The sequence below is a fragment of the Phasianus colchicus genome, chromosome 7, assembly GCF_987193195.1.
Source record: "Phasianus colchicus chromosome 7, bPhaCol1.hap1.1, whole genome shotgun sequence".
Taxonomy (NCBI): Eukaryota; Metazoa; Chordata; class Aves; order Galliformes; family Phasianidae; genus Phasianus; species Phasianus colchicus.
In genome coordinates this window covers 24,997,162-25,008,596 of record NC_143442.1, presented here as the reverse complement: position 1 = coordinate 25,008,596, position 11,435 = coordinate 24,997,162, and the positions used below count along the sequence as shown (strand labels likewise).

General features: G+C 38.6%; 1 protein-coding gene across 1 annotated transcript in view; it reads left to right on the top strand.

The window, feature by feature from the left end:
• The window catches only part of KLF7 (KLF transcription factor 7), a 111,714-nt gene extending 101,092 nt beyond the window's left edge, over nucleotides 1-10,622 (top strand). Inside the window, exon 6 of the transcript XR_016468343.1 lies at nucleotides 10,573-10,622. The gene's annotated coding sequence lies outside the window, so the exon portion shown is untranslated. The remainder of the gene's footprint in view (nucleotides 1-10,572) is intronic.
• The last annotated feature ends 813 nt before the right edge of the window (nucleotides 10,623-11,435 follow it).

The following is an 11,435-nucleotide window of genomic DNA, read 5'->3' as shown; positions in this document are numbered from 1 at the left end:
GGGAAACACCACTCACTACAGGCCTTCACCAGGACATAGAGCCATTGACCACAACCCTCTGGCTGTGACCATCCAATCAATTCTTTATTCACCTAATAGTCCAGACTTCAAATCCATCTTTGTCCAATTTAGATACAAGGATGTGATGTGGGACTATGTCAAAGGCCTTGCACAAGTCCAGGTAGGCAATATGACTTGCTCTTCCTCGGTCCACCAATGCTGTTACTTCATCACAGAAGGTTGCTGGGTTGGTCAGACACAACCTGCCCTTTGCAAAGCCTTGCTGGCAGTCTCAGATCACCTCCATATGGTGCATATGCCTTAATATCTCTTTCAGAAGGATCTGCTCCATGATCTTTCTGGGAACAGATCTGAGGCTCACCAGCCAGTAGTTCTCTAGGTCTTCCTTTCTCTCTTTCTTAAAAATGGGAGTGATGTTTTTCTTTTTCTAGTCACTAGAGAGTTCAGGACCCAGAGATGCTTGTAAGAATTACAGGGAGCACTGGTAAAGTAAGTTCCATTCTTGCTGTCTTCCTTCCTGTGTTTGTGTCTCTGTAGAACAGTTTCTTGACCTTCTAACTGCAATTCTGTCTCTTGGATAGCCAAAAAGAAGATATGGAAGAAATAACCAACATTCCTTTACATAACATTGGCATCCCTCTCTTTCCTTTTTAAACTATATTCTCTTGGGCCAGATCAAACCACAGACTACTAATTGTACATGGATGAAAAGTATTTTGATGTACTCAAATTTGGGACAGTAAGCACCCCAAAAACTTCATTTCTTGTTCAGTTCAGATGTAAAGTGTAAGTCACTGAATTTCTTCCTTACTAGAATACAGTTAGACATATAGCATAATTCTATAGAAAGAAACTTTTTCACTCAGCTTCTCTCTTGAATTAAAGCCTTCCCATTTTCATTTAATACAGCATACTGCATGGATTTGGGGTGAGGATAGTCCAGTAAGTCAGTTTGTTCATGTGTATATGCTGTAGACTTTAACTGTTGAATGGTATCCTTCTCAGCAATTCTGGTAAGTCCTTCTCCGCAAGCTGAAATCCTCTTACGTTACTGCCAAGGCTGTCATCAAGGAAACAGGCAGCAGAGCCAATCAGTCTAACTCAGAAGTTTGTTCTCACAAAACTGGGCTGCTAGGAAGAGAAGAAAACGCTCTTCTTCATAAATCATGCCAGCTCTTGTTTTTTTGTCCCATACCGTAACTTGCCTGATCCTGAAAACAATGAATGTTTTCCTCCTATGCAGATATTCAACCCACAGTGTCTTCCAGAATGACTGGAATAAATAAAAGATTAGAGGCAACTTCATTTGTGAAGAAATCAGAAAAACAAATTCATGTAGGAAAACAGTGTTCAGTACTGATGGTAAGGACCTTTGCTCAGATAACTTTTCTTGTGCTTCCTCTGTCTTCAGTGTTGCTGTGTGAGATAGACCAAAGTTTTGAAGTATTTTTTTGTGGTGTTGCTTTTTCTATTTTACGAGAACGGCTTTGAATGGGGTTCAAACCCTTAACAGAAACAGAAAACATTGAAATAAGAAAAATGGAGACATAAAGGAGGAAAAAAAAAGGCTTCATCATGTTATTTTTCTCTTAGAAAAAATGGCACAAATCATGATTGTGCTAAAATTCAACTTCAGCCCGAAGCTTACACCTTCTTTCTGAAAGAACAAACTCTTTGTTCTATGGTGAAAACATTACTTCTCTGACTCCAAATAGTTATTAGGATAGATAGGGTCATTTTGCTTATTGGGCATAGGATTCAGAATAAATGGCAGTTGCTTGCTAGGTCTTTGATTCAAATTCCTTTGAAGTCTAGTTGATTTTAATGGGCTTTAGATGAAAGTCCTGTATAATCAGGGACATTACTGGCTGGTTTTTAAAAAATAGACTTTTGGGGGGGAGTTTGGCACAAGTTTTATTCTTAGAAGAGAATACTTAAGTTTGTACTTGACGTTCAGCTTGCAAGAAGCACAGCTAAATTCAGAATAAAAGCCATTAGAGATGTTATTCTTCTACATTAGGGGCAATATGTTGGGACAAACAGTATCAACAGCCTATTGCTCTCTTGGGCATAAATAATGTCTCTCTCAGTAATAAAGTCTGTTCTTTGGTCAGGTTCTTACTGGCAGCTGTTTATCTTTCTGGCAAGTATGGAATGCAGATTAATCCATTTATACACTTCTGGAAAACTGTATGAAAAGGCATGGATGGGGCATTCTGAGAAGAGGAAAGGTTATATGCATATGGCTGTGTTAAATCATGTAGTGTCCTTTCTTTTGAACAAGTTTGCTTTGCAGATCTTGCATACGTTCTTCCTCGAGCTCCAAAGTGCTTTTTCAGCATCAGTTTAGCCTCTCAACAAGTAAATATTATTTCCACTACTTAAAAGACTAAGAAAAAAAGAGGAAAAATGTGAGTCCCCAGGGTGACATAGGAACATTGCTGCAGAGCCAGGAATAGAACTCCGATCTCCTGATTCCCTGTCTGGTGCTTCTTTAAATATATGACCATCTGCTCTCCTATTGGAAGTATAGATACTATATGCTGACTCCAACAAGCTGGCTACTAAGCCTGTTAGTTCATCCTCTATTTTTTTTTTTTTTTTATCCCATACTGATACCATCACAAGCTAAGCTTTTGGCCTGGTGTCAAAGTGATTTCCAGTGTTCGAATGATTCGACCTGCTTGTTATTGTTTTAACCTTGCACCACACATATGCTTGGCTATTTGTGACTTATCTGCATACCGTCTGTTTAGCAATAGCCACAAGCTAGAACTGTTTTGTTTAAAATTCCCATACTGAAACATACCATGTTTCGAACAGCTATCATATAGTGGTTAGTTCAGTCCTGGTAGTTGCTTGCTTCCAGATTTTCTCCTGAGCTGCATGTAACTTTCAAGGATGGGAATTTTAAGAAGAAAAGCAATTTTACACACTTGTATCCCTCCATAAACATCAGCTCACCACATCAAGCTTTCCCAGTTTCACGACTAGCTTCCATGCTGACTCTGTCTGGACTAAATCCAAACTAGTACTAGACAGAGTTCAACGTGATCTTTTTTTTTTAATTGTCATCTTAATTCCGCAAAAAAAAAAAAAATCTTCTAGTAAATCTTCTCTCATGGCTTCAGAAGCTTACTGTATATCTTCAAGTCAGAATCATCACTAAGTAGGGTCAGTACAGTAGCATGCTGACTAATGTGCCTTAAATCCTAGTCTTCTGTTCTGGTGAATAGGGGGGTTGGATAACTCGGCTGTTTTACTAAAATATCCTCTGTTTATCACTGTGACTTTACTTTGAGGAAGCACGCAATGAATTGATAGTTCTCTTTCCCATTGACATAGGAGATACTGTACAGTTACTGTCTTTTTCTGAGAGTACTGAAAGATATTTCTCTGTCTTTCTGAGTAACATTCCAAATATTTCAGTGCAGTACATTGCTTGTTCTACAATTCAAACCAGTATGCTAAGTCTTCAGCTTTCTAGCTTTGTTAGAGTTTTTTTTTGAAATTTTTCTTGAGTTTGTTCTGATCTAAAAGCGCTAGCAGTTCTCAGGCCTAATCTCTAACCATATATTATTATTTTACTGCACTTACACACACAAATGCATTTTGAATCAAAACTGGGAATTTGAGTGTGTTGTATGTGAAAAAACACCAATCTCTTCTCCATGAGTCTCTATGATATAGTTTGTAGATAGCTTTGTTGTCTCACAAGAGTCAAGAACTCATTCAGTAAGCAGTTCCTTATGGAAGGGAGCTGAAGCACACTGGCAAGATCTGTGTTGCTTTAATGAGGCTGGCAGAGCAGCTTCCTTAGATACCATTTTCCTTAACCAGGATATTATTAGTAAATTGCCTTTCCTTAATAACAGTTGGGCAGGGTGGTTATTTTGCCTTTATTTTCTAGACAGCAAAATGTCACTGCTAAGGAACCTTTAGCTAATCCTTCAAAATAGGATCTGAATTCAAGGCAATATTTTACAAGGAACAATATTGTTGTTTCAGTTCTTGGTGTTATGGGCAATCCCCGCCCCTACAAGGACTTGTGCACAAAATCCTGCAGTCCTTTATGTAAACACCATTTGGAAATTTATCTGAATAAGGACTGTGCAACCAAATAACTTGTAGTGTATTACAAGTGCAGTGGTAAATTATTGAACTTCAAGTCCATGCTTACAAGCTGGCTGCAAAATACTACCCTTTTAGTTTGAAAAAAGGAAAGATTCTTACTGACAGTTTTTTGTGTCTGAATTTGCTGTTATAAAGACCAGCTACATTTTCACACTCACCTTCTACAACCGTGAAAATTTTCACTCATAAGAGTAACTACTCTTCTAGACGTAGATTAGATCTTATGATCTCAAAGGTATTGTTTTAGGGCAAAATGATTTTCAGAAGTGCTTGGTCCTGTAATGGCTTTCTGAGTGAGCAACAATTAGGCAAGAATCTTTGATTTTGTAAAGATGCAAAACTTATTGTAAAAATTTTGTTGTCAAAACAAATTGTGGTTTGTTTTGATGAGACCTTTTTAAAGATGTCATATAAGTCTATCTTACTCTTTTTTTAAGCAGTAATTACTTTTGTAAGTAAATAAACCAATATTACTTTATTACTACTTGCAGAACTGCAGAAGACAGCACATAAGCCTCTATTACTGCTTAATGGTTAAAAAATGAGCTTTCTGCACTGCGTTCTAGAATTACCAGCATTGTTTTTAATGAGTTCTATTACAAGCCCTAAAATACTGTATGAACTATTTAAACATGTCATAAATTATTAAGTGCAAATAGCCTTGCATACAATTTCTTAGACCCAAACAATACATACTATATTTGCTTCAAGTTAGGTAGCTTTTGCAGCTATGAAACATTTTTTCCATTAACCTTTGGCCTCAGTTCCAATAACAGTGATACCTACACTGTGTTTTCTGTTCATTACCAGCACCACCAAGCATAATGGGATTGCTAGCACACACACAGTCATATGTGTGTCTATGCAAGGTGAAGAGTACTACAGACTCCTTAACCTGCATCAGGATTTGGTAAAAAGGATTATGATGTCTCTGAAGTATCTCAGTAATGATGAACGAAACCAGCAGTACCTGGCAGCAGATATTGAGTTAGATAAGTCTAGTCTAGACAACTTATATTTGGTAGGATTTTCATCGTATTTTTGCAAAAGAGCCTTGAAGAATTTAAGAGCCAGGTTTGGAGTGTGTTGTGTGTCTGTGAGTACAACAGGCATTTTGTTGTTGGATTTTGTAATAAATGACTGCTGCTGGGACAGTCAGAAGACTGATTGGTGTAACTTTGAAGTGCTTGTTGTGAGAGGGCTTTGCAATAAGGCTATTGATTTGACTGATTTGCATTGAATAGTTCTACCCACAAGTGTTGGAGATCTTCAGTGAAGAGAACTGGTTTTTTTGTTTGTTTGTAACTAGCCAAAACCTTCTCCACAGTCATAGCTGAACTGTCACTACAGGTTGTAAAAGAACCAGCTTTTAAAACATCAGCCAGCTCTGCTCAGGAGAGCAGTCAAATCTAAACAACTCAATATGGGGACATTCCCATTATGCAGGTGGGGAACACAGACACTGGGCTGGACTGTGATTGCACCTCTGATGTCAAACAGTATTTCTTTGTGTTAATGCACACAGGTGTAAATGCCTGGATGCTGGGTGTAGCAGGAGAGCCGCATAAGCGACTTGCCCATGAGCAGACAGATAAGTGGGGGCAAGCAGGAGCTGAACCCAGGTTGCCTGTATCTGTCTATACCTTGGTGTCAGATGATTTTATTCTCTGTTCAGGCAGAGTAATTTTGGATACCTTTTATTGTTGTTCTGCTCTTTTTTCTCTTTTCAAACGCTGAGTTCTCAGGTTGAGCAAATGAATATCAAACCCAGCAGCAGCAATGAAATGTTTGGAATACTCTTCTATTCTGCATGAGCAGAAATCTAGCCAACCTTCATGCAGCTTAGTACTTCATTCTCAGTAGAGTCAGTACTTCTCCTGAAAGGAGGTCTTCTTGCTGACATCGGAGAAGCATCCAGCATTTTGTTGTTTATTCACTATGTATACACATCAAACCTCCAAACACACATATACGTGCATATTTTTTGCCAGCTTAACTTTTCAGATCTCCATAATCTTCCAAACATTTATACAGCAGTGACCCAGACTGTAGATTTCTTTACCAAACGGTGCATCCCTTGAACAAATCACTCATGCGAAACAGAGCATGTTCTAAGGCAACAGAGACATTATCAATCTTCACCTTCTTCTTACCTCAGACGCCACAGTGTATGAGGGGCTTTGGTTGCTTTTGTACTTTCCAGAGAATTTCTTTTGTGAAGGAATAGTCTATTGCACTGCTAAAGCTGATGCCTAACTACCAAGCCAGCACAGAGGGTGAGCGAGAAACCAAGTGCTGATACTTCATGTGTGTATCAATAAAAGATTAAATAGTTGTTTAAGACACGACTGACATGATTACAAATGTGGGCTCTGTGCTTGGGTACTTCTCTATGCCTCGCTGTTCTGAGCTAATCTGAATGCAAATATGTAATCTGTTCAATAACAAGCTGTATCAGTACAAATCAAGACTTCAGTGACAATTACCACTGTTTACATTAGACTTGTACAGTCAGTTAGGTCCACCAGCTGCTTTCTGTTGCAGAAGAAAACTGTGTCACATAACAGTTCAAATTTTTCTTTTGAAGATACACAGCCAGATACTCAACTGGCTTATATTGCTGTGGTGCGTTAAATTTAACTTAAACCAGATGATGTGCCTCTCCCTCTTACCCCACACACTTCCCCACCTTTTAAAAGGGTGGCTGAGTGCAGATGACATATGTAAAGAAATCTGTACCATGAAAATCAAACAGGCAAACACAGAAAATTTAGCAAGAACCCCCTTTGTGGATTGAACTGATAAGAGTAAGCCATGGAACATATTCAGAAATGACAAAGAGTTTTTAGTAAATTGCCTCTGGCTGGAGGCATAGATAGAATCCTATACCTATAGCAGTGAAAATTGAAAAGAAATTCTCCTGTTATCAAAATTTGCATCTTGCTACATTAAGGCAAGAGCATATCTGGGTTTTGATGGGTGCCATGGCAACAATGTTACTGGAGTATAGCATGAGAACAATTTCAGAGAGAGGAAACTGGATGAAATGGGAAGCTTGCTGAATGTCTATAGACACAGATGCTTTTGCTGCAAACTCAGAGACAGCTTTATCCTCATTGTTCCTGGGCTGTTATTTACAGTCACTTCCATGTTTGTGCTTTCACCCTAAGCTACCAAGGGTTACAGGAAACTTAGTTACATTAGGCTGGCAGCCAGTCACCAGTGGGCTTCCACTGGGATCCATTTTATGACGAGTTCTCTTTGATGTTTTTATCAATGATCTGGATATGGGACTTGAAGATGTGTGAAGTAAGTCTGCAGACAACGCTAAATTGTGAGGAGCTGTCAACTGTCCTGAGGGCAGAGAGACCTTGCAGAGATCTTGGCAAATCAGGGAGCAATCACCAACCACATTAAGTTTAACAAGAGTAAGTGCTGGATTATGCATGGGGACAGGAAGTGATCTCTGCTTTGGTGATAGCAATGGAACCTTAGGAAATGGCATGGAGCTGTGTCAGTGCAAGGTCAGGTGGGGTTAGGAAAAGGTTATTTACCAGAGAGTGGTGGGCATTGAACAGGTGGTGGGGTACAGCCCTGAGCTGCTGGAGTTCAAGGAGCATTTGGGCAGTGCTCTCAGATGTAGAATTTGGGCTTCTCTCAGATGTAGAATCTGGGCTTTTTGTGTGGATCCAGGAGTTGGACTCCCGGAAACTCTGGAGTTTCAACTCCAGAGATTCCGTGATAATTCAGAAATAAGAAAGAACAAAACCTGCTAATTCTAGAAGGGCAGATCTTAAAAGTAGCCATCTGCCATATTTACATCACGTAAAATAACAATGCAGAACAACTAAAACATCCGTGGTTACTAGCAAAGTACTGGAATGAGATCTTGTTTTTGGTAAAATCTATTCTTAAAAGTGTGCCTATAGAGAACAACAGATAACCATCATAATACATTTCTAATTTTTACTGGCTCTGCTTTTGCTCTGGGAAAACTAATTACAGTACATTTGGCCTAGGAGTAAATACTCTACCTTTTTTGATTTCTGCAGTACACCTGCAATTCTTGAATTCAGATACTTTAGTGCCAGCATGAAGGAAGTGAAACTGATACCTCTCTTGTGCCAGGCTATGTGCTCTGAGATTTGTGTGAAAAAGGAATAATTCAGCATTTATAAATGGCAGTATAAAATCATTCCAGTGGTCAACAACCACATGTGCACAAAACCAGCATGAGAAGGAAACCTTAGCTCTGGATATGACATTTTTCTTTTTAGAAATTGTTAAGATCCATATCTTTTATGTCTTTTATCTTCTCCATAAAGAGCGTTATTCGACATCTTGCATATGCAGAAACAGTTGCAATATCTAAGAAACAGACTTCCATTCCTTAATTCCAAAATTAAATTTATTTAGTTTCTGATTTCTTTAACAAAAATGGAACTATTGCAATGTACCGCCAGTCCCTCTTTCCTAGTTGCTTTTGAACCAATTTGAGAGCAAGGCAGATGTTTTGAAGACAGTTCTGGGATGCTTCTCAAGAATGAGCTGTTGAGTTTTCATATTACCTAAGAAGACTGGAGAAAACACATTTTGTCTGAATGTGTTTTCAGACAAAAGCAAATCCAAGCAGCAGAGAAATACACGTCATTAAGGTCTGCAAATTCAGCTGCCTGTGTTTTTTCCAGACATTCACTGTTCTCCTTCTGTGTAACTTGACAAACTCAGTTTTTTCAATTTTTGCTCAGATGGTATTAGGTTATTTTCTGTTTGCACCAGAGCCTTCTTGACCCTTGTAGCACACATCTTCTGTCCTCCTGTTTTTCACTCTTAATTTAGAGAGTTCACTCATCCCCACATGGTTAATATCATCCTTGGGCCAGAGAAGTGTGCTGGCTGACATATCTGTAAACTCTTTTCACAATGTTTTCTTATTAATTATATGATACATGCCAGTGATTGGAGCTTGTTACCCTTTGTGTTTGAATATTTTGTTTGAATATCAAATGACCTGCAGAACTGAAGGGGTGAATAATCAATGCTTATTCTAAAGAGAAAAGAAAAAAACAACCCAACAAACAAACAGAAAAGCCAGCTTTATCATTGCATTTTTTAATTTTGTAATAAAGTAAGATTTATGAATTAAAAAAATGTCTAATAGAACGTATAAAAAAAAGAGCAGGAACCATAACAGGAAGTATCTTTTTCTTTGAGATTAGCAGTATAGATAGTCAAGTTTGGTATTTCAAAGCTCAGGCTGAAGAAAACATTTGTGTGGGTCTGGTCTGCTTTTCAGACTGCCTTGCAGGCCAGGAATAAAACATGCTGCCTTTTATATATGAGTTTGGTCAAATGGTTTCTCCACGCAGCTGACTCTACTGTCTTTAACTCATAGCTACATAATTACTTTAAGTCTCATAATTGCTTTATCTTCTTTAAATAGCTTTCAATTCACTGAGGATCCTCCCATCTACGAGCAGTTTAGTTTACCTAGTAAATAATCTACTTCACTTCACATGGGGTCGAGAACTTGCTACGGATTGGATATACCCCTGAAATATCTTTAGTGAATTAAACACCACAGCAAGTATCTGGGTTCCATGTGTTAATAAGATACACTCATGTTGTATAAAGTAAAGCCATATTCAAGCTTCCAGGTTCAGAAGAAATTTTCCAGCTACTGCACTTAGAAAATGTTCCAAGTGTGAATAAAGGTTAGGAATACATGCCTCCCCAAGTCTGCAGCAAGCTGTGAAAATGATAAGGAAAAAAAAGGGGGGGGAAGCAGCTCACATCCCATTAGCTCCACTGGTAGGTAAGCTAAATACATCCGTTTAGGCTAAAAAGAAGGGTCTTTACTACTTTCACACCAAACAGTCCATGCAGTAACAAAACGTAGAGCAAAGTTATTGTTGATCTTTTCCCATTGACTTTAATAAGCACGATTCAGGGGAGAGCGGAGAATGTTTTAAGTACATTCTGTTGCACAAACCACATCTTTACTGCATAGATTGGACACCTAAGAAATTTGGGTATATTTAAGATATTGCAGCAGAATAGCTTTTAAGCAGAAGTAAAGATTCAAGAAAGCCTTAAATCTCAGCTCTTAAATCTCAGGCAGCAGCTATGTATTGGTTGGAACTTTGAATCAGTATAGGTGACAATAAAAAAGCACTACAGTAGCATAAAGCAAGATATTTTAATAAGCAAGGTGATCATTATGGTAGACCACTATACTTCCATACTACATAATACAGATATTACCATCTATCTGTAATATGTTTAGAAATACAGAAGTAAAGATGATCAGCTAATTCAGCATAAAGTGCTATGCCACTGGCTTGGCAGCTTTTGTCCAGGCTGCTGGCATCCAAGATAACAGTAAACTTTCCTGCCTCCTGTTTTGTCCCTCAACAGATGGTGCAATGATCCTGTTACTGAGAACCTGACTTTAAAATCTGAAGTGGAAGGAGCAGTTCCCCTATCCAGGTGAGAGCCACAGCTGACAATGTAGTAGCCTGGTTTGCAAGGCTTCCCCTTTGAACAGCACCAAATGCTACCTCAAACACAGCTCTGAGCACCACTCAATACCCCAGCACAGATAAGTATTTTTCATCTCCTCCAGTGCTGGCCAATGCACTGGGATCAGTTAGCCAGCACAGAACATCAGAATGGTCCTCCATCTGATTTACAGCGAGTTTGTATAAATAATACTTTCTTCAAGCAGCAAATACAAAAATAGCACAGTGAACTTCACACCAAGTCTAGAAGATTAACTCTGGTCTAGTTGTTAAGCATTACAGTTGCATAAGTTGTTTTTCAGCTCTTGCTGCATTTCAAGGACTGAAATGCTGGGCAGCTGTCTGAGCTTTTTATGTCAGACTGACACTTGAGTTAGTTTCCTTCATAAGTGTGCACCACTCTTCTCTATGTTCTGCCTAAAGTTCTGCCTAAAGTTTTTTTTAAGCATTTTTCCTTTTCACTTCATCTCATCACTGTAATATTTTATCCACGTGTGCATACTACTCCAGAAAGACGTAGTTCTTGTAGATTATCAAGTGAAGCAAGAACACCCCCTTTGGGTAACGTGCAGTCACTGCAGAAAGTATTGCTATTTCCCTTGATTATTTGGCTGTGGTTATGGCAGAAAAAAATTGTGACTGAAGATCTGATTGTACTGCAGAAAAAAAACAACCTGTTGTTTACAAATGCAGGTATGTTCAGACTTTCCAATGTTCTTGCTCGATACTCCAGGAACTTCAGCACAATAAAGGTATTTT